Raw genomic sequence first — 25,371 nt, forward strand, 5'->3', positions numbered from 1 at the left:
CGATCTTGTACCAGTTGGCTGTCGTATGGGCGTGTGCACCTGCAACTCGTCTTTTCCTCCTAAAACTTCGTCACCAGGCTGATCATTACCCTCCAATTCCTCTATGCTAGACACTGTGAAATGACCCGAGTTGCCCTCTTCATCTCCAGAAGTGAAACCAAACCAAGGTACTGTTTCCTCAAAAACTACGTCGCGGCTTACATAGATACGATTTTCCTTAGGATCATATATGCGGTAACCTTTAGTCCCTGGTTTCTTTCACAAGTTGATAACTTTCTTGCTTCGATCTTCAAGTTTCTTAATATGATTTCCAGGAACTTTCATGTACGCAAAGCAACCAAAAACTCAAACGTGACTCACATCAGGCTTTCTCTTGTACCACACCTCGTATGGAGTTTGTCCCGTGAGTACACGAGTGGCAACTCTGTTGAGCAGATACACTGCATTTCTAACAGCTTCTCCGCACATTCTCGAAGGTAATTTCATCTCCTTAATACAACTCCTGGCCATTTCTACCACCGTTCTACTGCGCCGTTCCACTACACTGTTTTGTTGCGGTGTATATGGTGTTGTATAGTGGCGTTTTATCCCAGCACCCTCACAATACTCCTTGAATTCATTTCATGTGAATTCTCCTCCTCTGTCACTTCTAAACACCTTGATGTCTTTCCTGGAATCTTTCTCTACTTGTTCACGAAAAATCTTAAATGCTTTCAAGGCTTCATCTTTGTTCTTAAGGAAATAAACCCATATGTACCGACTATAGTCATCTACCAATAAAAAGAAGTACTTGTACCCTGATGCTGTTTCGGGTGTGATTGGACCATATAGATCTCCATGAATAGGTTCAAGAACCTTACCCGCTTCATAGCTTATTTTTGAGGGAAACTTCTTCCTTGCTTATTTAGCCATAAGACATCCCTCACACATCTTCTCTGGATGACTTATCTTTGACATCCCTTTCACCATTCTCTCTTCAGGACATCATCTGCAGCGGTTGTTAGTTTACGTGTCCAAGACGCTTATGCCATAAATGAGATAATTCTTCCGTTTTGGTCATCAAACATTCTTGTCCACGATTTTTTAAGGTCACTTTATACAGTCGATTTGGTGAACATTTTACCTTCAGCAGCAAGCGTTCCTTCTCATCATAAATCCACAGAAATTCTCCCCTTATCACCACCTCATTTCCACTTTCAGTCATCTGTCCCAAGCTAACGATGTTGTTACACAAACTGGGAATGTAGTAAACATCATGTAAAGGTTTTTCCTCTCCATTTTTACACAGCAGCATGACAGTACCTTTGCCTTCGATCGTCACTGCAGATCCATCCCCAAAATGCACTTGTCCTATAATCTTTTCGTCCAATTCCAAAAATTTTCCCCTGAAGCCTGTCATGTGGTTACTCGCACCATTGTCGAGGTACCACAAATTTGATTCATTGGTCTTCTTAGCATCTCTAGACAGCAATGCTTGAACAATCCCACTTCTATCCACAGTGATCAACTTTGGCTCCTCTTTAGTGCTCATTGCAGAAAGTAGTGTAGGTTCATCATCATTCATATGAGTCAGATTTGCCTCCTGCCTTTGTTTTCTAAATCTCTTGGGCCTCCGATATTCTGCAGTAAAATGACCATAAATTCCACAGTTGTAACACCTTCCATTAGTTTTGCCTCGTCCACCTCGATTCCTGGACACCGAGGATCCTTCCTTGTTTCTTTTTAGCCACTCCTCCCGTGTCATCAACAATTTTCCTTCTTTCTTTTCATGTTTAGCCCATTCTTCCTCCAACAGCAGAAGAACGTTCTCCTTTTCTTTTGTTTCTGCTTTTACTTTTACACGTTCCTCGTGTGCCTTTAGCGAAGCCACAGCCTCCTCCATAGTCATATTCTCAAGATCTCCAAACTGCTCCAATGTAGATATTATTTGCAGGAATTTTACAGGTACATCCCTCAAGAACTTCTTTACTGTGTAGTCTTCACTCAATTCTTCTCCAAGGGCTCTGATTTTGTCACGAGTCCATTAATCTTCATATAGAAGTCATCAATCTGTTCATCATCTCTCATACTCAAGGCCTCGAATTCAGATTTCAACGTTTGTATCTTTGCCTTCTTAACTTTCTCAGCTCCTTGACATAATTTTTTAATAGCTTTCCACGCATCTTCTGTCGTCTCCTTATCTGCAAGAGACAGGAGAATCTCTTCCGGAATGGTCTGATAAATCATTGCCAGAGCCACCTTGTCAGTTTTATCGTCAAGTGCAGCCTTTCCTTTCTCCTTTGAGTCCTTCGATTCGATGGCATGCCATACCTCTTGTGCCTTCAAATACACTTTCATCTTGAGTGCCCATGCTGTATAGTTGCCCCTGGAAAGCATTAGGTAGCTCAAGCCTAACGACCCATTCTTACTCTTGTTAACCTCCATGCTCTAATGTCTTTTACGTCCGCATAGAACCTCCTGCTCTGATACCAAATATAGTCTATATCTATACTATACTATTATAAGCAGACCACCCTCTATTTGGTAGTTGGTCGGTCGCTCGGTACAGTTATTTGGTACGATAAATAACAACCGTCAGATTTACAATATTATATTCTTTAATTTATTTTTCAACTATTAAAAATCTATATTAATATATTAATAATTTTAAGATAAAATATATAATTAAAAATTATTCGAGTGTTAAAAGCAATCCATGTATCGCACGGTTAACGGAAAAGCAGTGGTAGCCAATAGGTACAATGCAACAAGAAAAATAATCAGCTGAGTCGTCAGGCCTTATTCGAAGCCCTGACTGCTCTTGAAGAGATAATTGACCCCAGTTGTTGTGTTGGGATGCTTGCAATGCCTCCTCTAGGATAAAAAAGCTCAAGACTTGATGTTCACAGCAACAACAAATCCAACTACGACTAACACCTCGGTCGCCAGAACCTTACCGGTAATCTGATACGGTGATACCGTGATATACATGAGAAGAAGTTCTTGGACTCTTGGTCAATTGATTGTTTTTTGATAAAATTAACTTGTTTAGTTAATTTTAATAAAAATGTTATTATATCTATACTATCTATCTATCTATACTATACTATTATTAGCAGAGCATCCTCTATTTGATAGTTGGTCGGTTGTTCGTTATAGTTGTTTGGTACGGTAAATAACAACCGTTACATCTAAAGACAGATATATGAGAACCGTCGGATGTAATAATAAAATAATATTATATTAATATTTAACTGATCTCATAGGTATATGGTTCGAATCCCGTCAACAACGTATTATATTTAAACTTTTATATTATATATTTTTAACAATTTCTACAGGTTTAAGATTCGAGTCCCGTGAAAAATATATTATATATTATATTATTTATGTTCAGTCAAGTCTCATATTATCATAGAACATATATTATTATAACTTATTATATTTTTCAATTTATTTTTTAACTATTAAAAATCTATATTAATATATTAATAATTAAGATAAAAATATTATGTTTGTATGAAGCAAGAAAAGCAAACTCATGTGTCTGTAAAAGACTAATTGATTTATTCTGCTAAGCAATACAAACAATATAAAGGAAAAACAAGAAAACAACTGATCCTAAAACTACTTGTGCATGACTCGACTGCTCCAACTATTTCCTGAATAAACTCTGCACTAGCTGACATATTCAAACTCCTACATAAGATAAAACAGCTGACCAGAACAAACAAAACTAACCGTTACTGAACTAAATGAATACAGATATGTTTGAGATTACAATTTCAACAATTCATATAACTATTTCTATGCCTGCTATACACACACTCTAATAAAAACTAATAATTCAAATACAAAATACAAATAAGTTTAGATTAATTGCCAACAGTATCTCAAAATTTAACTAGAAGATGAAATTGCAAAAACAAGAAATGAAGACCACTTATGCAAACACAACGAGAGAAATATAGAGTTCAAATGGAAACTTGTATTCAAGCTGAGCGTGACACAAATAGATTATTAATGGAAGCTTTTAAGAAAAAAAATTCTTCATAATCCAATCTTTTGGCAGGTTAGAAAATTCAATCTAAGTTACTTGATGATTAGAATTTATTATTCTTAAACCTGTAGTTGCAAACTTTAACTTTTTTACATTTTCTGTTTCATAAGCTAAAGCTGTTTTTTTATAAAATTTACACGTGATTAGGTGATGAGTTCGTCTGTACTTACCTGCATTTTATTGCTATATAGAATTGCTTATTTTATATCAATAATCTGATTAATAGTGCTTATTTTGCATTAACCTATATAATTTTAGATAACAAGCGTATCCCTGATGCAGAATTTTTTAGTAGGATCTCAAGAGATGCTGTTCAATTTAGGTCAAGTAATTTCTTTTTACCTTCTTCTGTGTCATGTACTCTGAAAAAAATATTCCGATATGGAACTTTGTTTTGGTTGGTCTCAAAGTTTATTAGAGATTCTCCTGAAATACTGTGATTAATTAAAAATGGAACTTGTTAGATAGAATTATCACTTAAATATGTTGTGTTTGTTTAATGTACATGTTATTTCCTGTGGGTAAAGTTGTAAATCTATTTATGTATCCTTCTATACTATTATATTAAATACTAAAAAAGTTTGGTTGTTATTTCTATGTTAACTCAATCCACGGCCATCAAATCAATATTAACGAGAACTGTTAAATATAAATTTTAAAAAATATTATACAACCAATATAAGGTTAGAATCTAACCAAAAATATATAAAAATTATAATTTACAATATATAATAGTAAAAACAACCGTGCATTGCATGCAAATTGCATGACACAATTAATATAGTAATGCATATTAGACTATAATTAGCATATCACCTACTGTATTTTTTTTACATTTTTAATATATTAATTAAAAGTTTTTCTAATTTTATAAAGAAAAATAATTATCGTTTGAGATTTTTTCTAAATTTAATAGTTAATTCAACATTTGGTAACTAATCTTTAATTTAGTAATGGTTTAACAACTCATATTCAACTTAAATTATTTTCAAATTATATAAAAAAGACTGTTACGAATTTTATACTCAAAACTATATTCATTATAGAATTATTTTATATCTTATTTTAATCATTGAAATACACTTTATTAGGATTTAAATAAAATTTCTCTAACAACTATATACATTATTTATTATAGTTTTGAATATTAGATCCATTGATTCTCGACTATATATTTTAAGATCTAATGACAAATTCGGTCTTAATCGGATTTGAATCAAAAAAATGGAAAAAATGGGTTAAAAACTGAACAAACATAATAATATAATTATTTAAGTGTTTCTGAAATTCACACATTAATCTTTGTGCATAGTAAGTATATATATATATATATATATATATATATATGGTCGGTGATGAATTAGAATTAATGATATTTTTCGTTATTTGGAAGAATTCTATTGATTTGAAATAGAGTAATATGCATTATTTGAGTTGATATGTGATTTATTATATAATATTTACATTTACATACTATTATTTTAATTTATTTTTTAATATATCCAATTTTTTATCAAAATATTTCTTCCGAGTACTCTACGATTAATCCAATTAATCGTTTGTGGATTGGCTCACCGAATAAAACTTAATTTCAATTTTTGGAACACCTGCAACCTCATTAATTTCTCTAAACTCTTAACATTACATCTATAATCCAATTATGCTTTAAGTACAAGGTGCCCCGCAACCTCTGGTATTAGTGGGGAAAGTCATTGTATTAGCCGTGAGAGGTTTTATCACGTGCATTTGTTCTTTTATGCAAATTTATTAGATTAATATTTTATATTTTATATATTTTAATATTTTAATATTTGACATTAATAATATATATTGTTTAAAAAATGTTGTTTATCATATATAAATATCCTATTTAAATGATTTGGAATATGATTTTTTGTTATTTAGTATGTTTAGAAGTGTTGTTATTGGGTATCGAATCTCGACATTTGATATTATTTCGAAATTATCATTTTTATCGTATTATATATATAGGATATAATTAGGATACCTATTCTATTTACAATATTTTAAAATATAATTTGAAGCTCTCTATTTTACAGATTCGAATACATGCAATATTTACAATACGTTATAAAATTCGATACCTTATTTTTTTATAAATCTCAAACTATTTTAATTATTAATATTTTTAATCCTATTAAATATAGGATAAAATTGTGTATATAAGATAATTAATATTTTAAATTAGATTTATGGAAGTGTTTGAATAGTTTCGAACCTTGTTCGACCTCTGATCATACTTTGAAATTATCATTTTTACTTGTATTATATAGAGGAAATAATTAGAATACATATTTCATTTATAATATTTTAAAGGATAATTTTAAATTCTCTTTTATAAATCTGAATACATGCTATATTTACAATAAGTTGAAAAAATATTTTTAAACTCCTGTTCTTTGTAAATTAGAATACCTTATTTATTTATAAATCTTAGACTATCTCCTTTATAACTGAAGAAACTTATTTCATATTAAATATGTTAAAATAAATTTTGATTATCAGTATTTTAAATCATATTACATGTATAATAAAATTGTGTATAGAAGATAATAAATATTTTAAATTACATTTAAAGATGTGATTGATGAATTTCGAATCCTTGATCTTTGTCAATAGTTTAAAATTATCTTTATTATTTGTTTTATATAATATAGGACTAGCTTATAACTTGGGTAATGCACGATATTTTTTTAATAGTTTAATTACGTTTATTCACAATTTTAATAATTTTATAAAGAAAACTAATCTTTAAGTTTAGGCTCTATTTCATACTTTTTATAACATCAATATTTCACTCAACACTTGCTAAATAATCTTGTTTTAACAAATAGTATTAAACTAAAATTATGCTAAGATTATTAAAAAAACTTATATGAATTTTATATTGAAAATTATATTCACTATAGATCCAGACTTATACTTGATTTTAATCATAAAAATACACCTTTTTAGTATTCGAATAAAATTTCTCTGACAACCATATACACTTTTTAATATTATATTCTATATTGGTTCTCCACTATATATACTTTAAGATCTAATGATAAATTAGGTCTAATTCGGATTTAACGTTAAAAAGGGGTAAAAAATGAACCAACATATTATTTAAGTAGTGTTTCACAAATTTATAAATTTATCTCACTATATAGTTATATATATATATATATCTAATTATATACATAATTGATAATTTTCATCTCTTTGATTATGAGCCATCTTATTCGAAGGTTTCAACCATCACATATGAATTAGACACATTGATTTTTTTTTCAACCAAGTTATTCGAAGGTTTCAACCATCGGTGTGTTTGAGTTTAATTTGCAGATACAAGTATAAGTTGCATCCAACAAAAACTAAAACACCAATTGCTATATTTCGAAAATTACTTTATTATAAGACCACCCTACTAGAAAAACTGCCTTAGACATCGGCTAAAAACCGATTTCTATTAAAAATTAGACTGATATTTTCGCATGTGTAGAGAAAGATAGGGATATTGGTTATCGATTTTTAGCCGATATCTATATGAATTTTAAAATCTGTTTTCTTACACAACTTTAGTCTTTCTTGACCTTTAACATCATTCTTTTATATCTATATATGATATGTTTTTTAAAATCATACATCAGTTTGTTACACCTATACGGATGTTACTTACAATTTTGTACATCGGTTATTCAAGTGATGTTAGTTTTATATACCAAAATCAAAACTAAAATCTATACACCAAATTAAATAACTAACATCCATTCATAATCCTTAGGTCAATCCAACTACATTATTGAGTCTATATATACAATCGACCAACTATATTATCCGAGCACAATTATCCCAAACTCATCATAAAACCACATATGAATCCAATTACATTATCCATTATTTTTATCAATAATCGGCCATATATACTTATATATTATCCAAGACACTAGTTATACATCGGACGAAGCAGTAGCAAGATAGCCTTGTACTGCCCTTCTCGAGTAGCCAAAAGTGATGTCACTCGCATACAACAAAAACTAAAACACACTAATTGTTATTTCTGGAAATTATTTTATTATAAGACCAAGTACAAATCTTGAGAGTGAATACAAGATTTTTCTAGATCTGTTTGTTACTTCTAAGCGAAGGACCCGTGCATGCTTTATAAACCAATAGCACGGGCTTACAAAACTTGCACTAAAATGTACTAACACGGTTTCTAAAGCAACCTTGTCTATTTCTTTTTCTAGTGTTAGAAAATCTATGCAGAATCTTGTAGGTCTATGACCATCCTTTGTCCAGTGAATCTTGGCCCTTGATCTTCTATTCTTCAAGCTGCTTTTGTCGTCTTTCCAATTCGGTGAACAAATTATTTGTTGACTGATAATCTTGAATCTTGAATTTGTTTGCATTATGAATTATGAGATAGGTTGTCGAGGTCTCCTTTTGTCTTGTAGAGAAGTGACATATTGATAAATGAAATGGTTTATCGATATCTCGAGTTCTCGACATATATAAATGACTTGTAGAGGTCTCTATCTCTCGACATGTAGAATAGCTTGTCGACATCTCTAGTTCTCGATATAGACTTTTGACTTGTCGACATCTTGAGCTCTCTACATGAGAATTTTTGACATGTCGATATCTCTAGATCTCTATATGAAAAAATGACTTTTCGATATCTCCAGTTCTCTACATAGGAAATTTGACTTGTTAATATCTGAGATCTCTAAATGTAGATTGACTTGTCGATATCTCTTGGGACTTCCCGATAAGTCATTTTGGACTTCTCGATATCCCTTGATCTGTGACTTGTCGATATCGGACTTTGGAAAATTTTTTCTAGAACAATTTTATTCAAATCTATGCTGCTACACTTTTCTTTGAGGCATGATCAGGATATGATCTTGTTCTAGAGTTTATTCTTTAGCTTGAATGTTGTTCACAAAAAAATCTCTCAGTCTAATCTACTAAATATTTTTACAGACTCTAGGAATACAATTACATAATACAAATATAGATTATCATATGACTTTGTGAGAAGATTACTTGTCACAAATTCATGCCTGATAACAAGACTAACCCAAAGCTAAAATCAATTATAATAAGATTGACAGATTGATAAATTATAAGTTTTATACAGCTTACAGTTATATCAGTACGTAGTTAGAAAGGTTAGGTAAATTTCTCATAACCAGGTTCTTTTCTAATGAGGTCCTTGATTTTGACTAGTACTTCAAGTTCTTCAATAATCTCGGTCCCACTTAGAGCTTCCACTAGTCTGAGCAATTCATTTAATGAGTAACTGTTGAGAAGATGAATCCTGAATCTTGAAACTCTGCCCATCTTAATATTCAGAAAATGTCCATCTTTAGAAACTCTGCTCATTTAATCATTTTGCATTAACCTATATAATTTTAGATAACAAGAGTATCCCTGATGCAGAATTTTTTAGTAGGATCTCAAGAGATGCTGTTCAATTTAGATCAAGTAATTTCTTTTTACCTTCTTCTGTGTCATATACTCTGAAGAAAATATTCTGATACGGAACTTTGTTTTGGTTGGTCTAGAAGTTTATTAGAGATTCTCCTGAAATACTGTGATTAATTAAAAATGGAACTTGTTAGATAGAATTGCCTAGAATTATCACTTAAATATGTTGTGTTTGTTAGATGTACATGTTCTTCATGTGATTTCTTTCTTGTGGGTAAAGTAGTAAATTTATCTATCTATCTATATTATTATATTAAATACAAAATATTAAAAATTTGGTTGTTGGTCCTCTATCCACTCAATTCAGAGCCATCAAACCAAATTGATGAGAACTGTTAAATATAAATCTTAAAAAATATTATTCAACGGTTATAAGGTTTGAATCTAAACAGAAACATATTAAAGTTATAATTTATAATATATGATAATAAAAATAACCGTGCATCGCAAGTAATATACTAGTGCATATTATACTATAACTATCATATCGCCTACTGTATTTGTTTTAATATATTAATTAGCATTCTAATTTAATAAAGAAAAATAATCTTTAAGTTTAGACCCTTAGTTTAACGTTTGAGATTTTTTTCTAAATTTAATAGTTGATTCAACATTTAGTAAATAATATTTAATTTAGTAATGGTTTAACAAATGAAATTCAACTGAAATTATCTTCAAATTATTAAAAAAAAGACTGATACGAATTTTATACTCAAAATTATATTCACTATAGAATTATATTTATATCTTATTTTAATCATTCAAATACACTTTTTTAGGATTCAAATAAAATTTCTCTAACAACTATTTACACTATTTAATATAGTTTTGAATATTAGATCCATTGGTTCTCGATTATATACTTTAAGATCTAATGACAAATTCGGCCTAAATCGGATTTGACATTGAATGATCTAGAAAAATGGAAAAAATGGGTTAAAAATTGAACCAACATAATAATATAATTATTAAGTGTTTCTGAAATTCACATATTAATCTCACCGCATAGTATTAGTATATATATATATATATCGTTATTGATGAATTAGAATTAATGATATTTTTCGTTATTTAGAAGAATTCTATTGATTTGAAAAAGAGTAATATGCATTATTTCAGTTGATATGTGATTTATTATATAATATCTACATTTACACACTATTAATTTAATTTATTTATTTATTTTTTAATATATCCATTTTTATCAAAATAATTTATTCCTAGTACTCTCTATTAATCCAATTAATCGTTTGTGGGTAGACTCACCCAGTCCAACTTAATTTCAATTTTTAGAACACTGGTTTTACTCCAATCTCATTAATTTCTCAAAACTCTTAACATTACATCTATAATCCAATTAAGTTGCTTTAAGTACGAGGTGTCTTCCAGCCTCTTGCCTCTTGCCTCTTGCCTCTTGTATTAGCCATGAGTGGTTTTAGGTTTTATCATGTGCATTTGTTCCTTTGTGCAAAATTATTAAATCAATATTTTATATATTTTAATTTTTGACATTAATAATATAAATATTGTTTACAAAATATTGTTTATCATATATACACATCTTATTTAAATGATTTGGAATATAATTTTTTGTTATTTAGTATGTTTAGAAGTGTTGTTATTGGGTATCGAATCTCGACGTTTGATATTATTTTGAAATTATCATTTTTATCGTATTATATATAGGATATAATTAGGATACCTATTCTATATATAATATTTTAAAAGTTAATTTGAATCTCTCTATTTTACAGATTGGAATACATGCACTATTTACAATATGTTATAAATTTCAAATTCATTTCCTTTGTAAATTACGATACCTTATTTATTTATAAATCTCAAACTATTTCAACATAAGATAACTATTCTACTTTACATATGTTAGAAGATATTTTAATTATTAATATTCTAAGTCCTGTTAAATGTAGGATAAAATTTTGTATATAAGATAATTAATATTTTAAATTAGATTTAAGGAAGTGTTTGAATACTTTCGAACCTTTCTCGACCTCTGATCATACTTTGAAATTATCGTTTTTACTCGTATCATATATTGGAAATAACTAGAAGACCTGTTTTATTGACAATATTTTAAAAGATAATTTGAAATTCCCTATTTATAAATTTGAATACATGTTCTATTTATAATAAGTTGAAAAAATATTTTCAAACTCCTCTTCTTTGTAAATTAGAATACCTTATTTACTTATAAATCTCAGACTATCTCCTTTATAGATTAAGAAACCTATTGTATTTTAAATATGTTGAAAGATATTTTAATTATCAGTATTTTAAATCCTATTACATGTACAATAAAATTGTGTATAGAACATAATAAATATTTTAAAGTACATTTAAAGATGTGATTGATGAGTTTTGAATCCTCTATTTTTGTCAATAGTTTAAAATTATCTCTATTATTCGTTTTATGTAATAAAGGACTAGCTTATAACTTGGGTAATGCACAATATTTTTTAATAGTTTAATTACGTTTATTGACAATTTTAATAATTTTATAAAGAAAACTAATCTTTAAGTTTATGCTCTATTTCATATTTTTTATAACATCGATATTTCACTCAACACTTGCTAAATAATCTTTAATTTAGTATTGTTTTAACAAATAGTAATAAACTAAAATTATGTTAAGTTTATAAAAAAAACATATAAATTTTATATTGAAAATTATATTCACTATAGATTCAGACTTACACTTGATTTTAATCATAAAAATACACCTTTTTAGTATTGGAATAAAATTTCTCTTACAACTATATACACTTTTTAATATTAGATCCAATATTGGTTCTCCATTATATATACTTTAAGTTCTAATGATAAATTAGGTCTAATTCAAATTTAACATTAAAATTGGGTAAAAAATAAACAACATATTATTTAAGTAGTAGTGTTTTCCAAATTCACAAATTTATCTCACTATATAGTTATATATATATATATAATTACATAATTGATAATTTTCATCTCTTTAATTATCAGCCATCTTATTCGAAGATTTCAACCATCTAATATGAATTAGAGACATTGATTTTTTTTAAACCATGTTATTAGAATGTTTCAACCATCAGTGTGTTTGGGTTTAATTTGCATATATAAGTATAATTTGCATACAACAAAAAAAAACACTAATTGCTATTTTCTGAAGATTATTTATTATAAGGCCAAGTACAAACTCGACAAAGAAAAATTATGTGATAAAACAAAATCATCACAGCTGGTCTACATAGATGCAAATATACGATTTATTCATATTGATTAGCTATCCCTGCAGAACACGAGTATGTGTTACTGCACAACACATAATCATGGACGTACATGTAATTTGGGTTGAAGGTAGATTCTTTTTTCCCAAAGTTAAACCATTCGTAAGCTGATCGTCAATGTACTCGCATTTCATCCCAGTAGGTGGTTCCCAATCGAAATTATAAACAAGACTAGCAAGTCCAAACTCCACGTTCCATTGTCCTATGATCATTCCTTCACAAATTCTCCTTCCAGGACTAAATGGTAGATACTCAAATTGCGTTCCCGCTTAATTATAATAAGATCTTTCCAAAAATCTTTCAGGCTCAAACTATAGAGGATTTTTCCAAATTTTCGGGTCTTCTCCAATTCCCCACGTATTTACAAAAACTATGGTGTTAGGTTTGATCATGTACATATGATTTTCATCTTCCAGGGATAAAGGATCCCATTGTTACTCAGAGAATTAGTTGTGGACCTGGAGGGTATAATCGCAATATCTCCTTCACAACTAGTTTCAAGTAAGGGAGATTCTGAATATCATCTTAGTTGGCAATTTATTTCTTCCCGGTCACCCTTCTAATCTCTTCCTGAACTTTCTTCATGACTCCTTGGTTACGCATTAATGTTTTCATTCAAAAAACCAACACACTCCCCGTCGTACCAATTCCTCCACTGAATATATTCTGCAAACATTTAAAATTTAAACATTTGGTGAATAATGCACCAATCTATTTTGAATTTTTACCGTCAAATTAACCAAAATTTGATTGAAAATTCTTTATTGAATATTATTGAAAACTATAGTAAAAATTATGTCATTAGAAAGTAAATCTACTGCACTCAAATATTTTTTTTCAGTTTTTCAAATAAATAAATAATTTTTAAAAAATTTACTACTACTAAATCAAATAATACGGATAAATTGAGACTGGACGAGTATGAGAAAGGCTTTTGCCGATTATTCAAACACACCTCTAGTAAATTTAGTCATTAACAATAATTATGAGTTTGACGCATAATAATGTATGTAAGAAGATAAATGTTGAATTAAAATCATGAGTGAGTGACGAGTTAGAGACACACATACAGAAGTAGACATGGTGATATAAGTATAGGATCAATATCTAATTTTTTTTAATAAAATAAAACATTAAACCGTAATAGGTGAAAAACGTAATGTCTTTTATATATAATAGGAGAACAAGGGGATAAAATTAGTAAGATTTTTTATTCTTAGTGAAATGACAATTTTACCCTTTTATTTAATATTTATATAAAAGAATGTTGTTTATGGGAATTGAACCTGAGTCTTTATATTTACATGCACATCTTCTTACAACTATACCACATTGTTACTTCTGTTTGTAGTCATACTCATAACATGTCACAGTCGTAAATAGTGATAATTTATTAACTTTATACATAATTATTGGTTTTGTTAAAATAAACATAATTACTGGAATATTTGTAGATTTAGTTTTAAAGAATTGAATTAAGATATAAAGTTAAGCATAATATATAAACAGATCATTACCTTATTTATTAAATAAATTTTAGTTTAAAAAGAATGTCTCGTTGTTAGATATTGAGTGTAATGAAATATAACACAGAGGGGGGTGATGTGTTTGTGGGATTTTAATCCTTTTTTGAAAGTGTTTGGCTTATTTTGAACAAAGCAAATATGAATTGGCAGAGATAAATTATATGACAATAAACACATAGAATAATTTATCAAAAACTCACTTAATTGTATTAATCAAGTTTCTCTTCCTACAAATCTGTGTTCTTAGAAATAAGAACTCAACTACAAATCTTGAGAGATAATACAAGATTTTTCTAGATTAGTTTGTTACTTCTAAACTAAGGACTCGTGCATTCTTTATAAACAAACAACACGAGCTTACAGAACTTGCACTAAAATTTACTAACCCGGTTTCTAAAGCAACCTTGTCTAATTCCTTTTCTGATATTAGCAAATTTATACAGAATCTTGTAGGTCTGTGACCATCCTATGTCCAGTGAATCTTGACCCTTGATCTTTTGTTCTTCAAATTGCTCTTGTAGTCTTTCTAATTCAGTGAATGAATTTTTTGTTGACCGATAATCTTGAATCTTAAACTTGTCTGTATTCTAAATTATGAGATAGGTTGTTGAGGTCTCCTTTTGTCTTGTAGAGAAGTGACATGTTGATATATGAAATGGCTTATTGATATCTCGATTTCTCGGCATATATAAATGACTTGTCGAGGTCTTTAGTTCTCGACATGTAGAATAGCTTGTCGATATCTCTACTTATCGATAAATACTTTTAACTTGTCGACATCTTGAGTTCTGCACATGAGAATTTTTGACATGTCAATATCTCTAGATCTCTACATGAAGAAATGACTTGTTGATATTTCCAGTTCTCAACATAAAAAATTTGACTTGTCGATATCTGAGATCTCTACATCTATATTGACTTGTCGATATCTCTTGGGACTTCTCGATAAGTCATTTTGGACTTCTCGACCGATTTCTCGATAAGTCTTGATCCTGTGACTTGTCGATATTCGACTTAAAACATTTTTCCTAGAACAGTTTTATTCAAATCCAAGCTGCTACACTTTACTCTAAGGCATGATCAGGATATAATCTTCTTTCATAGTTTATTCCATAGCTTGAAGGCTGTTCACAGAAAAATCTCTCAGTCTAATCTACTAGACATTTTTTACAAACTCAAGGAATACAATTATAGAATAAAAATATAGATTATCATGCATAATTTTCTTAGGGTTGTCAATATGACTTAGTCTTGTTATATACACGCATGTATGGCACAACAATCTCCCTCAATTTGTGAGAAAATTACTTGTCACAAATTCATGCTTGATAACAAGACTAGCCTCATGGTAAAATCAATTACAATAAAATTGACAGATTGAAAAAATACAATTTTTATATGCAGCATACAGTTACATCAGTACATAGTTACAAAGCTTAGGTAAATTTCTCATAACCAGGTTCTATTCTAATGATGTCCTTGAGTTTGACAAGTACTTTAAGTTCTTCAATAATCTTTGTCCCACTTATAGCTTCCACTAGTTTGAGGAATTCATTTAATGAGTAACTGTTGAGAAGATGAATCTTGAATCTTGAAACTCTGCCCATCTTAATATTCATAAAATGTCCATCTTTAGAAATCCTGCTCAACCCTTTTACCTTTAGCTCATTTGATCTTTTCTCAAACACCTCAATTTCTTCAGTATATTCCTTCTTTATTTCCTCTCATTCAGTCTTTTCCCTAGCATGCCTGGTATCTTTATCTCTCAACCTTCTTGCCAATACATCCTTCCACATTCTTGTACTTGAATCTCTTGCATTCATCAAACTAATCACTCTCTCCAATTCCGGAGTTGAAAATATCTCAATTACTTCTCTATTTAGTAAAATGAAGGTGTCGTCCTTGAGTTAGACAACACAGACTTTGATTATCTCCTCAGCTAACCGTTGGTGATAATCATAATCTGATAAGCTCTTAGAAACTGGGAGAAAGTCATCCTGATTGAAGAAATTCCAAATAACACCAGCATCAGCTTGAATGATTGAAAATAAAAACTAAAATCAAAAGTTTCAATTTTTTCAAATAGAAGTAAGAAAACGTAATTATATGAAATCAATGAAATTAAGGCTCTTACCAACGTCTGACTGAATGAGAGGCACGACCGAGTGAATTGAATCAATAAAATATAAATATTAAATTAAAGATAGTACATTAATTAACCATATGTTTGAAAAAAGGGAGATGGAGAAACAAAATAGATAGATGGAAGCGAGACTTTCAGACTTTAAGGGGGGTTCAATTCAAATGCGGGAAGAATTGTATTTTAATAAAATTTAATTTATAAAAGTTTGTTAAGTAAGGGTAATTCAGTAAATTCAGCGTGAACTAAAAAACAGGCACAGTACCAAAACTTTCAATGTTTCATCTATTAATAGATAGTAATAGATAGTATAGAAGATAGATAGATTGATAGATAGATAATCAACATATATTAAAAAAAAATTGTCCATAATATTTTTAAAGAAATATTTGTTTTATTTGGAAAAAATTAAAAAGAAAACATGTTTTACTTAAAAAAGGAATAGATTAAAAAGAATGGTCTAAAATATTAGTAGCAAAAGAGTTGTTTTAGTTGGTGAAAATAAAAAAGGCAACGTATTTTACTTATAAAGGTAATTGGTTAGAAATTAATTAAGGAAGAGCAATTGAGTAAAATATTAATTTTTTTAAGAAAGGGAAATTATGTAATTGAAGGAAGGACCGTAAAGTTTCATATTTAATATACTAATATAAATAGATAAATAATTCGAGTTCAAAAATCATTTTTTTATTTTGTTTATGTATTTGAATTGTAAGATAATACTTACTTTAAGTATACTTGTCTTTACATTAATAGTAAAAATTATATAAAACAAATATTTTTTACTGTGGAACCGTACAAAATATATGCGCAATAGCTGATGTTAAGGGTGTATATAATTTTGACTTTTGCATTATTTTAAGAACAAAGGGTTTTTGCATTATAAGATGAGATTGTTATTGTCGTCGAATATCGAGGAATTAGGATGTTCATGCTAAGTTATTCTTGTAAAGCATTTAAGAATATATGGATTGCTAAACTCAATGATCTTAACAAAGTCTTTAAGTAAAATAATAATTAAATATAATAAATAATTAAGTAGCTCAAAAAGGTAATTTATTAGTTATTAGTGGTTATAATATTATTATTCTATTTTATTAAATAAACTTGTCCGTGATATTTAGAGAAGTTGTTTTAATTGAGAGACACAAAAAAGGTAACGTGTTATAGTTGAAAATGATTTTTATTTCTTTTTCTATTATAATTCGATTACTAAGGCTAATAAAAAAATTTAAATAAGGGTAATTCAATAAATTCAGCGTGTACCAAAAAATACGCACTTTACTAAAACTTTCAATGTTTCAACTTTTATATAATAGTAATAGATAAGATCAAGTACAACTTCGACAATTTAAGATTAGGAGATAAAACAAAATCATCACAACCGGTCCGCATATATGCAAATATATGTTTTTTTCATATTACTTTCCCAATATGTCTCCCTGTAGAACACATAATCATGGACTTACATGTAATTTGGGTCGAAGGTAGAGTGGATTCTTTTTTGTCAAAATTAAACCATTCGTAGGCTGATCTTCAATGTCCTCAATTTTCATCCCAATAGGTGGTTCCCAGTCGAAACTGTAAAGAAGATTAGCAAGTCCGAGCTCCACGTTCGATTTTCCTATGATAATTCCGACACAAATTCTCCTTCCAGCACCAAATGGTAGATACTCAAATTGTGTTCCTGCGTAATTATAATCAGGTCTTTCCAAAAATCTTTCAGGCTCAAACTCGAGGGGATTTTTCCAAATTTTCGGGTCTCTTCCAATTCCCCACGTATTTACATAAACTATGGTGTTAGGTTTGATCATGTACATATGATCTTCATCTTCACCAAGGATAGAGGTTCCCATTGTTACTCGGGGAACTAATAGTGGGCCCGGAGGATATAATCTCAATGTCTCCTTCACAATTAGTCTCAAGTAAGGGAGATTCTGAATATCATCTTCGTTGACAATTCCTTTCTTCCCAATCACCCTTCTAATCTCTTCCTGAGCTTTCTTCATGACTCTTTGGTTACGCAGTAATGCAGTCATTGAAAATACCAACGCACTCCCAGTCGAACTAATTCCTCCACTGAATACATCCTGCAAACATTTAAAGCAACAACTAAATCGTGAATAATGCATTAATCTTTTTTGATTTTTTGTGATCAAATTAATCAAATTTTGACTAAAAAATAATTACCGTACATTATTGACAACAATTATAAAAATTATATCACTAGAAAGTATATCTACCGCACTTTAGTATTTATTTTTCAGTTTTTTAATATATTAAATAATTTTTTGAAAAAATTCTCCTAAAACTGAGTCAAATTAACCATACAAATCAAATAAGAGTGATAGATTGATTCTAGTGCATTCTCTCATAAACAATAATTGTGAGTTTGAAACATAGTAGCGTGTGTAAGCAGCTAAAGGTTGAATTAAAATCACTAGTGAGTGACTAGGTAGAGACCCACACATAACTAGACATGGTGATATAATTGTAGGATCAACTTCTACTTTTTTGGTTAATAGATTAAAACATTAAACCCTAAAAGGTGCTTCACTTTAAAAAATGTAAGAGTGATAAAGAGTGAAAGAAGCAAATTACCAAAAGAATTGCTTTCATGCTATCCACTGTTAGAGTAGAGCTTTTCTTTTTTAGCATGACATCAATGAGATCCTCTGTCGAAGACTTGGGTCTTTCAGGATTGGAGTGTTCATCAATAATTTCTTGGTAGAACATATCCATCTCTTTGAAATTCCGTTCAAGTATAGCCCGTAATCCACTGAGTCTTGTTGGGATTTTTAATCTCAAACTAGTTTTATTTAATTCGATGTCTTGTGTATTTTGTTTAATTCCCAGTGTTTTATTTTGTCTGAGTACATGACTTGGTCATGCTATTTTCTAGGAGTTCAGTAGGAGTCTTTGAATAAGTTAGAGGTGGAGTCTTAGTGGTAGGAGTGGTCCTATTTTTCAGCATGTTTCCGTTGTATGCTTTTGTTTTAAGTTCTACATTTGCTGATTAATAAAAAGAGACATCTTAACAGCAAACGTGTAGTATTGTTCGTCCAGTTTCATACTAAACGCATATATATATATATATATATATATATATATTTGTTTTTGTGTATCACTTGGTATCAGAGCAACCAGGTCACGAGGTGAGAGTCAGAGATGTCGAATGTGGATGTGAACAAGTTGAAAGGAGGGTCATTTGGGTTAAGTTATCCAATGCTGGACAGGACTAACTATACGTCTTGGTCCCTCAAAATGAAGGTAGTTATGCAAGCCCAAGGTGTATGGGGTACTGTTGAACCAATCGATCCGAAAGTGGCAGTTGAGGACAAAATAGATAAGATTGCTTTAGCAATGATCTATCAGGGAATCCCAGAAGACGTGCTATTATCGATTGCCGAGAAGAAAACTGCAAAGGCAGCGTGGGACGCCATTAAAACTCTGCGTCAAGGAGCAGATCAGGTGAAGGCAGCTAGAATTCAGACCTTAAAGACGGAATTTGAGGCCTTAAGCATGAAGGAGTCGGATCAACTCGAAGATTTTTACATGAAGCTTAATGGTCTTGTGACTAATATAAGAGCTTTAGGGGAGGAGGTGAAAGAGTCGTACGTAGTGAAAAAATTACTACGTGCCATGCCTACAAAGTTCTTACAGATCACGTCAACAATGGAACAGTTCGGAAATCTTGATATTATGTCTGTGGAGGATGCAGTTGGAGCACTGAAGGCATATGATGAAAGAATTAAGGGTAAAAACGAGGTAAGTGAGGGGAAATTGTTACTCACTGAAGAAGAATGGCGGAAAAGAGAGAACAATGAAGGGAAACTACTCCTAACACGAGAAGAGTGGCTGAAACGCAGCAACAGGACGGGTGAAAGCCAGACTCCAAGTATAAAAAGTCGAGACAAAAGTCGTGTAAGGTGCTTTAATTGTAGCGGGTATGGGCATTTCGCATTTGAGTGCAAAAAGCCAAAGCAAAATCGGGAACAAAAGCAGGAATCAAACTTGACACAAATGGAAGATGACGAACCAGCACTTTTGCTGGCAAAGTGCGAGCGAACCGAGTCAAAGATGCTGCTCTTGGATGAAAGTGATGTAAAGCCAAGTTTGAGAGAGAAAACTGTAGAAAAGGAGCAAGAATCGAATGTGTGGTACTTGGATAACGGCGCCAGTAATCATATGACTGGTCAAAAATCTAAGTTTAAGAAACTCGATGAAAGCATCACAGGTAGAGTGAAATTTGGAGATGGTTCCAAGGTTGACATTCAAGGAAGGGGTACTATAGCTCTCAAATGCAAAGATGGGCAAGAAAGAGTTCTCAATGAGGTATATTTTATCCCTAGTCTCCGTAGTAATATTATAAGTGTTGGACAACTAACGGAGGAGGGTAACAAGATAGTGATTAGAGGAGAGTTTATGTGGGTGTTTGATAAGGAAGAAAAGCTGCTAATGAAAATTAAGAAATCTCAGAATCGATTATACAAGATAATAATTGAAACTGAGAATAAGTGTTGTTTGATGACTAAATTGGAGGACACATCAAAATTATGGCATGCTAGGATGGGTCATGTGAATTATCAAGCACTAGCCATGATGTTCAAGGATGAGATGGTGAGAGGGTTACCAAAGATTGTGCAACCGAAGGATTTATGTGATGGCTGTTTACTATCAAAGCAAGCAAGGAAGCAAATACCGAAAAAATCAAGTTTTACTGCTAAGAAAATTCTGGAGCTCGTACATGCTGATTTGTGTGGTCCTATAACGCCAGAAACGGCCTCCGGAAACAGGTATTTCTTTCTGTTAGTAGATGATTTCAGTCGTGTAATGTGGGTATACTTTCTCAAAAATAAAAGTGAGGCCTTCGAAGCATTCAAAAAATTCAGGGCATTGGTTGAAGATGGAGGTGATCGAAAAATCAAAGTACTAAGAACGGATAGAGGGGGAGAATTTATGTCTAATGAGTTCAAGAATTATTGTGAGGAGATGGGAATAGTGAGGCACTACACTAATCCATACACGCCACAACAAAACGGCGTTGTCGAAAGAAGAAACAGGACCGTAATGGAGATGACACGAAGCTTTCTAAAGGGAAGGAATTTGCCTGCTTATTTTTGGGGAGAAGCGGTGAGACATGCCGTTTATATTCTTAACAGACTTCCTACGAGAGCACTAACGGGGACAACTCCATATGAAGCCTGGTCTCATTCTAAGCCAGTTGTAGCACATATAAGGGTTTTTGGTTGTATTGGTCACATGAAAATACCAAGTCAGGGTACTCGAAAATTAGATGATCGAAGTATGCAAGTCATAAACTTGGGCAGAGAGAGTGGCACAAAAGGTTATCGACTCTATAGTCCCGAAGAGAGGAGAATCTATGTAAGCAAGGATGTAGTATTTGATGAGGAAAAATCATGGTCATGGGATAAGAAAGAGGACGAAGAGGCGTCACAGGTGATGTTTCCTGTTGATGCAGAAATATTTGAAGAAAGTGAAGAAAGTGGAGGTCAAACACATACAGAATTCAGAGAGGAATTGGAGGCAGTCACGCCTGCAGCACAGAATACTGCTTCAAGGATGAACATAGAGAATTATGATGACAGTACTGAACCGAGACGCACGCGATTAATAGAAGATGTGTATAATGACACCGAAGAAGTTACTCTAGATGAAGAATTATATCTGATGGGGACAGAAGAACCAGCTAATTACAGGGAAGCATCGAAAGATAAAAGCTGGAAAAGAGCTATGGAGGCAGAGATTGAATCAATTGAAAAGAATAATACTTGGAGACTCGCGGAACTTCCAACTGGACACAAGGTAATAGGGCTGAAGTGGATATTTAAGCTAAAAAAGACGCAGCTGGCAACATAGTCAAGCACAAAGCTCGACTTGTCGCGAAGGGATATGCTCAGGAATACGGCATAGATTACGAGGAAGTGTTTGCGCCTGTCACACGATTGGAAATGGTGAGATTATTGCTTGCATTGGCAGCGAAAAACTCTTGGGAAGTTCACCACTTGGATGTAAAAACTGCATTTTAAATGGAGAAATCACCGAAGACGTGTATGTATCACAACCGGAGGGATTTGAAAGAGATGGTAAGGAGCATTTGGTTTATAAATTGATCAAGGCATTGTATGGTTTGCGTCAAGCTCCTAGGGCGTGGTACGCTAAACTGAATCAGAGTTTAAAGGACTTGGGTTTTGAGCGTTGTCCTTATGAGAATGCAGTATACACTCGAGGAAAGGGAAGTGATTGTCTGATTATAGCAGTGTATGTGGATGATATCTTAGTCACTGGTCAAGATGTGAAGAAAATAGAGGAATTCAAGATACAAATGGCAAGTAATTTTGAGATGACAGACCTCGGGAGATTAAGTTATTATCTGGGGATCGAGGTGAAACAAGAGAAAGATTTCATTGAATTAAAGCAGTCCGGTTATGCAGAAAAATTGCTGGAGAAAGCAGGGTTAAAGGGCTGCAATCCTACAAAATTCCCCATGGATCCTAAAGATCAGATTACAAAAGATGAGAATGGAAAGAAGGTGGATGCTACAATGTACAGAAGTTTAGTTGGAGGGCTCAGATATTTGGTTAATACTCGTCCGGATATAGCTTTTTCTGTGGGTATGGTGAGCCGATACATGGATAGTCCTACGATTCTTCATCTGGGTGCAGTGAAAAGGATTTTACGTTATATCAAGGGGACACTACAGTACGGGTTAATTTATGCTCAAAACAGCGGAAATAATGTGGTTACTGGTTTTTCGGACAGTGATTTGGGTGGAACTCTTGATGACAGGAAAAGCACAAGTGGTATGGTTTATTATTTGAATGATAGCTTAATCTCGTGGGTGTCACAGAAGCAAAGGGTGGTGGCGTTATCATCATGTGAAGCTGAGTTCATGGCTGCAACATCAGCTGCTTGTCAAGGCATATGGGTTCGGAATGTGTTACAACAGATTACAGGAGAGTCAATTGGTCCAGTGGTGTTATTCATTGATAATAAGTCCGCGATTGATCTTGCTAAAAATCCGGTGTTCCATGGTCGCAGTAAGCATATTGACATACGATTTCATTTTATTAGAGAATGTGTGGAGCGTGGGGAAATAGTTGTCAAACATGTAAGTGGAGACAAGCAGCGTGCAGACTGTTTAACTAAGGCCCTGGCAACTATAAAGTTCGAGAGGATGCGTAACTTGCTTGGAGTTAAGGATCTGCAGAAACCAGTTTGAGATTAAGGGAGGCAATGTTGGGATTTTTAATCTCAAACTAGTTTTATTTAATTCGATGTCTTGTGTATTTTGTTTAATTCCCAGTGTTTTATTTTGTCTGAGTACATGACTTGGTCATGCTATTTTCTAGGAGTTCAGTAGGAGTCTTTGAATAAGTTAGAGGTGGAGTCTTAGTGGTAGGAGTGGTCCTATTTTTCAGCATGTTTCCGTTGTATGCTTTTGTTTTAAGTTCTACATTTGCTGATTAATAAAAAGAGACATCTTAACAGCAAACGTGTAGTATTGTTCGTCCAGTTTCATACTAAACGCATATATATATATATATATATATATATTTGTTTTTGTGTATCAAGTCTATCAATCCAGCCGAACATAGGAAAGAAATCTGAAACAAAAAAGGCAGTTAACATGGTTTCGATATCCGCCACCATTCTTCTGAATTTCTCTTTTCCTAAAGTGTCTTCATCATACCTCTTCCCAAATGCAACTCTAGAAATAATTGAAGTAGCATAATTCGAAAAATATTCAAAGCCGTTCACATGTTTTGAAGCAGCAGCTGCCTCCGCAAATCGTCCAATCATCCGAGCAACCTCATCTTCACGAACCGGACGAAAAGAAAGCTGAGCTCTTTTCTGAGTGAATAATTCGAGTGTACACAACTTCCTCACATGCCTCCAGTGGTCATTATACGGAGAAAAGCCATATCTCGTCCATTATATGACAATTTTTTCGTTCCAGTCATCTCAGCCCTGCTACAGTAGACAAGATCTTGAGTTTTCAACACTTCTTGCGCCATTGTTGGTGATGAAACAATAAGTACTGGGACTGAGCCCAGGCGTAAAGTCATGAGAGATCCATATTGTTTCGATAGGTTCGAGATATACTCGTGAGCGCATGTAGATTTATATATTTGGTAAAAGTTTCCGATGAACGGAAGGCCTCGTGGACCGGGTGGTGCAGAAAGACCATCAACTCTTTTATTGTGATAACACAAGAGATATGCAATTGGAAAAGCAAGAATGAGAAAAATTACTACATGGTCCATCTCCAGTGTTAATAACTATAGTCTATAGACTATACTTGCTGCACGATATATAGACCGGCTTATTTGTTTAATTTTGATTAGTTTCAAATCTAAATTATTTAAAGGCGTTAGGTTTAAAGAAATCGAGCAATCTTTGTTCTTCTTTAAAGTATACATGCCTGCCCCACCAATGTAATAACATATAGTATTTGTTAGCACTCCATTAGACACTAAGTTGTCAAAAATTGTTAATCAAGTAAAATGCGGTCAAGTTAAGGCAGATCGAGTTGACAACTTGATATGGCATTATTTGAAGGGTGCTTAGGGGTTCGACTACCAAAAAAATATATTTGGCACACGGTGTACGAATACTAAATCAATTATCATTTTTTCATCATTATACACGTATATCTTGTCGGGCCTGTTTGGCTAGGGGCCTAAATTTTGACATAAATTATATTTATATATCATAATCATAGACATAACATTGTAAATTTTATATAATTAGAGGAAATTTAGAGTTTGTGATCTTATTCAATTTAGGGCTCTTTTTATGCTAATTTTCAGATTATGTTTTAATCTTTTTTTTATGATTTCACACGCTATAATCAGGATT

At 31.6% G+C, this 25,371-nt stretch overlaps 1 pseudogene; it reads right to left on the reverse strand.

Moving 5' to 3' along the window:
- Nucleotides 1-17,768: 17,768 nt before the first annotated feature.
- LOC141696790 (xanthotoxol synthase-like) lies at nt 17,769-24,954 on the reverse strand (annotated as a pseudogene).
- Between the last annotated feature and the right edge of the window lie 417 nt (nt 24,955-25,371).

Source organism: Apium graveolens, chromosome 11, assembly GCF_009905375.1.
Source record: "Apium graveolens cultivar Ventura chromosome 11, ASM990537v1, whole genome shotgun sequence".
Classification (NCBI taxonomy): Eukaryota; Viridiplantae; Streptophyta; class Magnoliopsida; order Apiales; family Apiaceae; genus Apium; species Apium graveolens.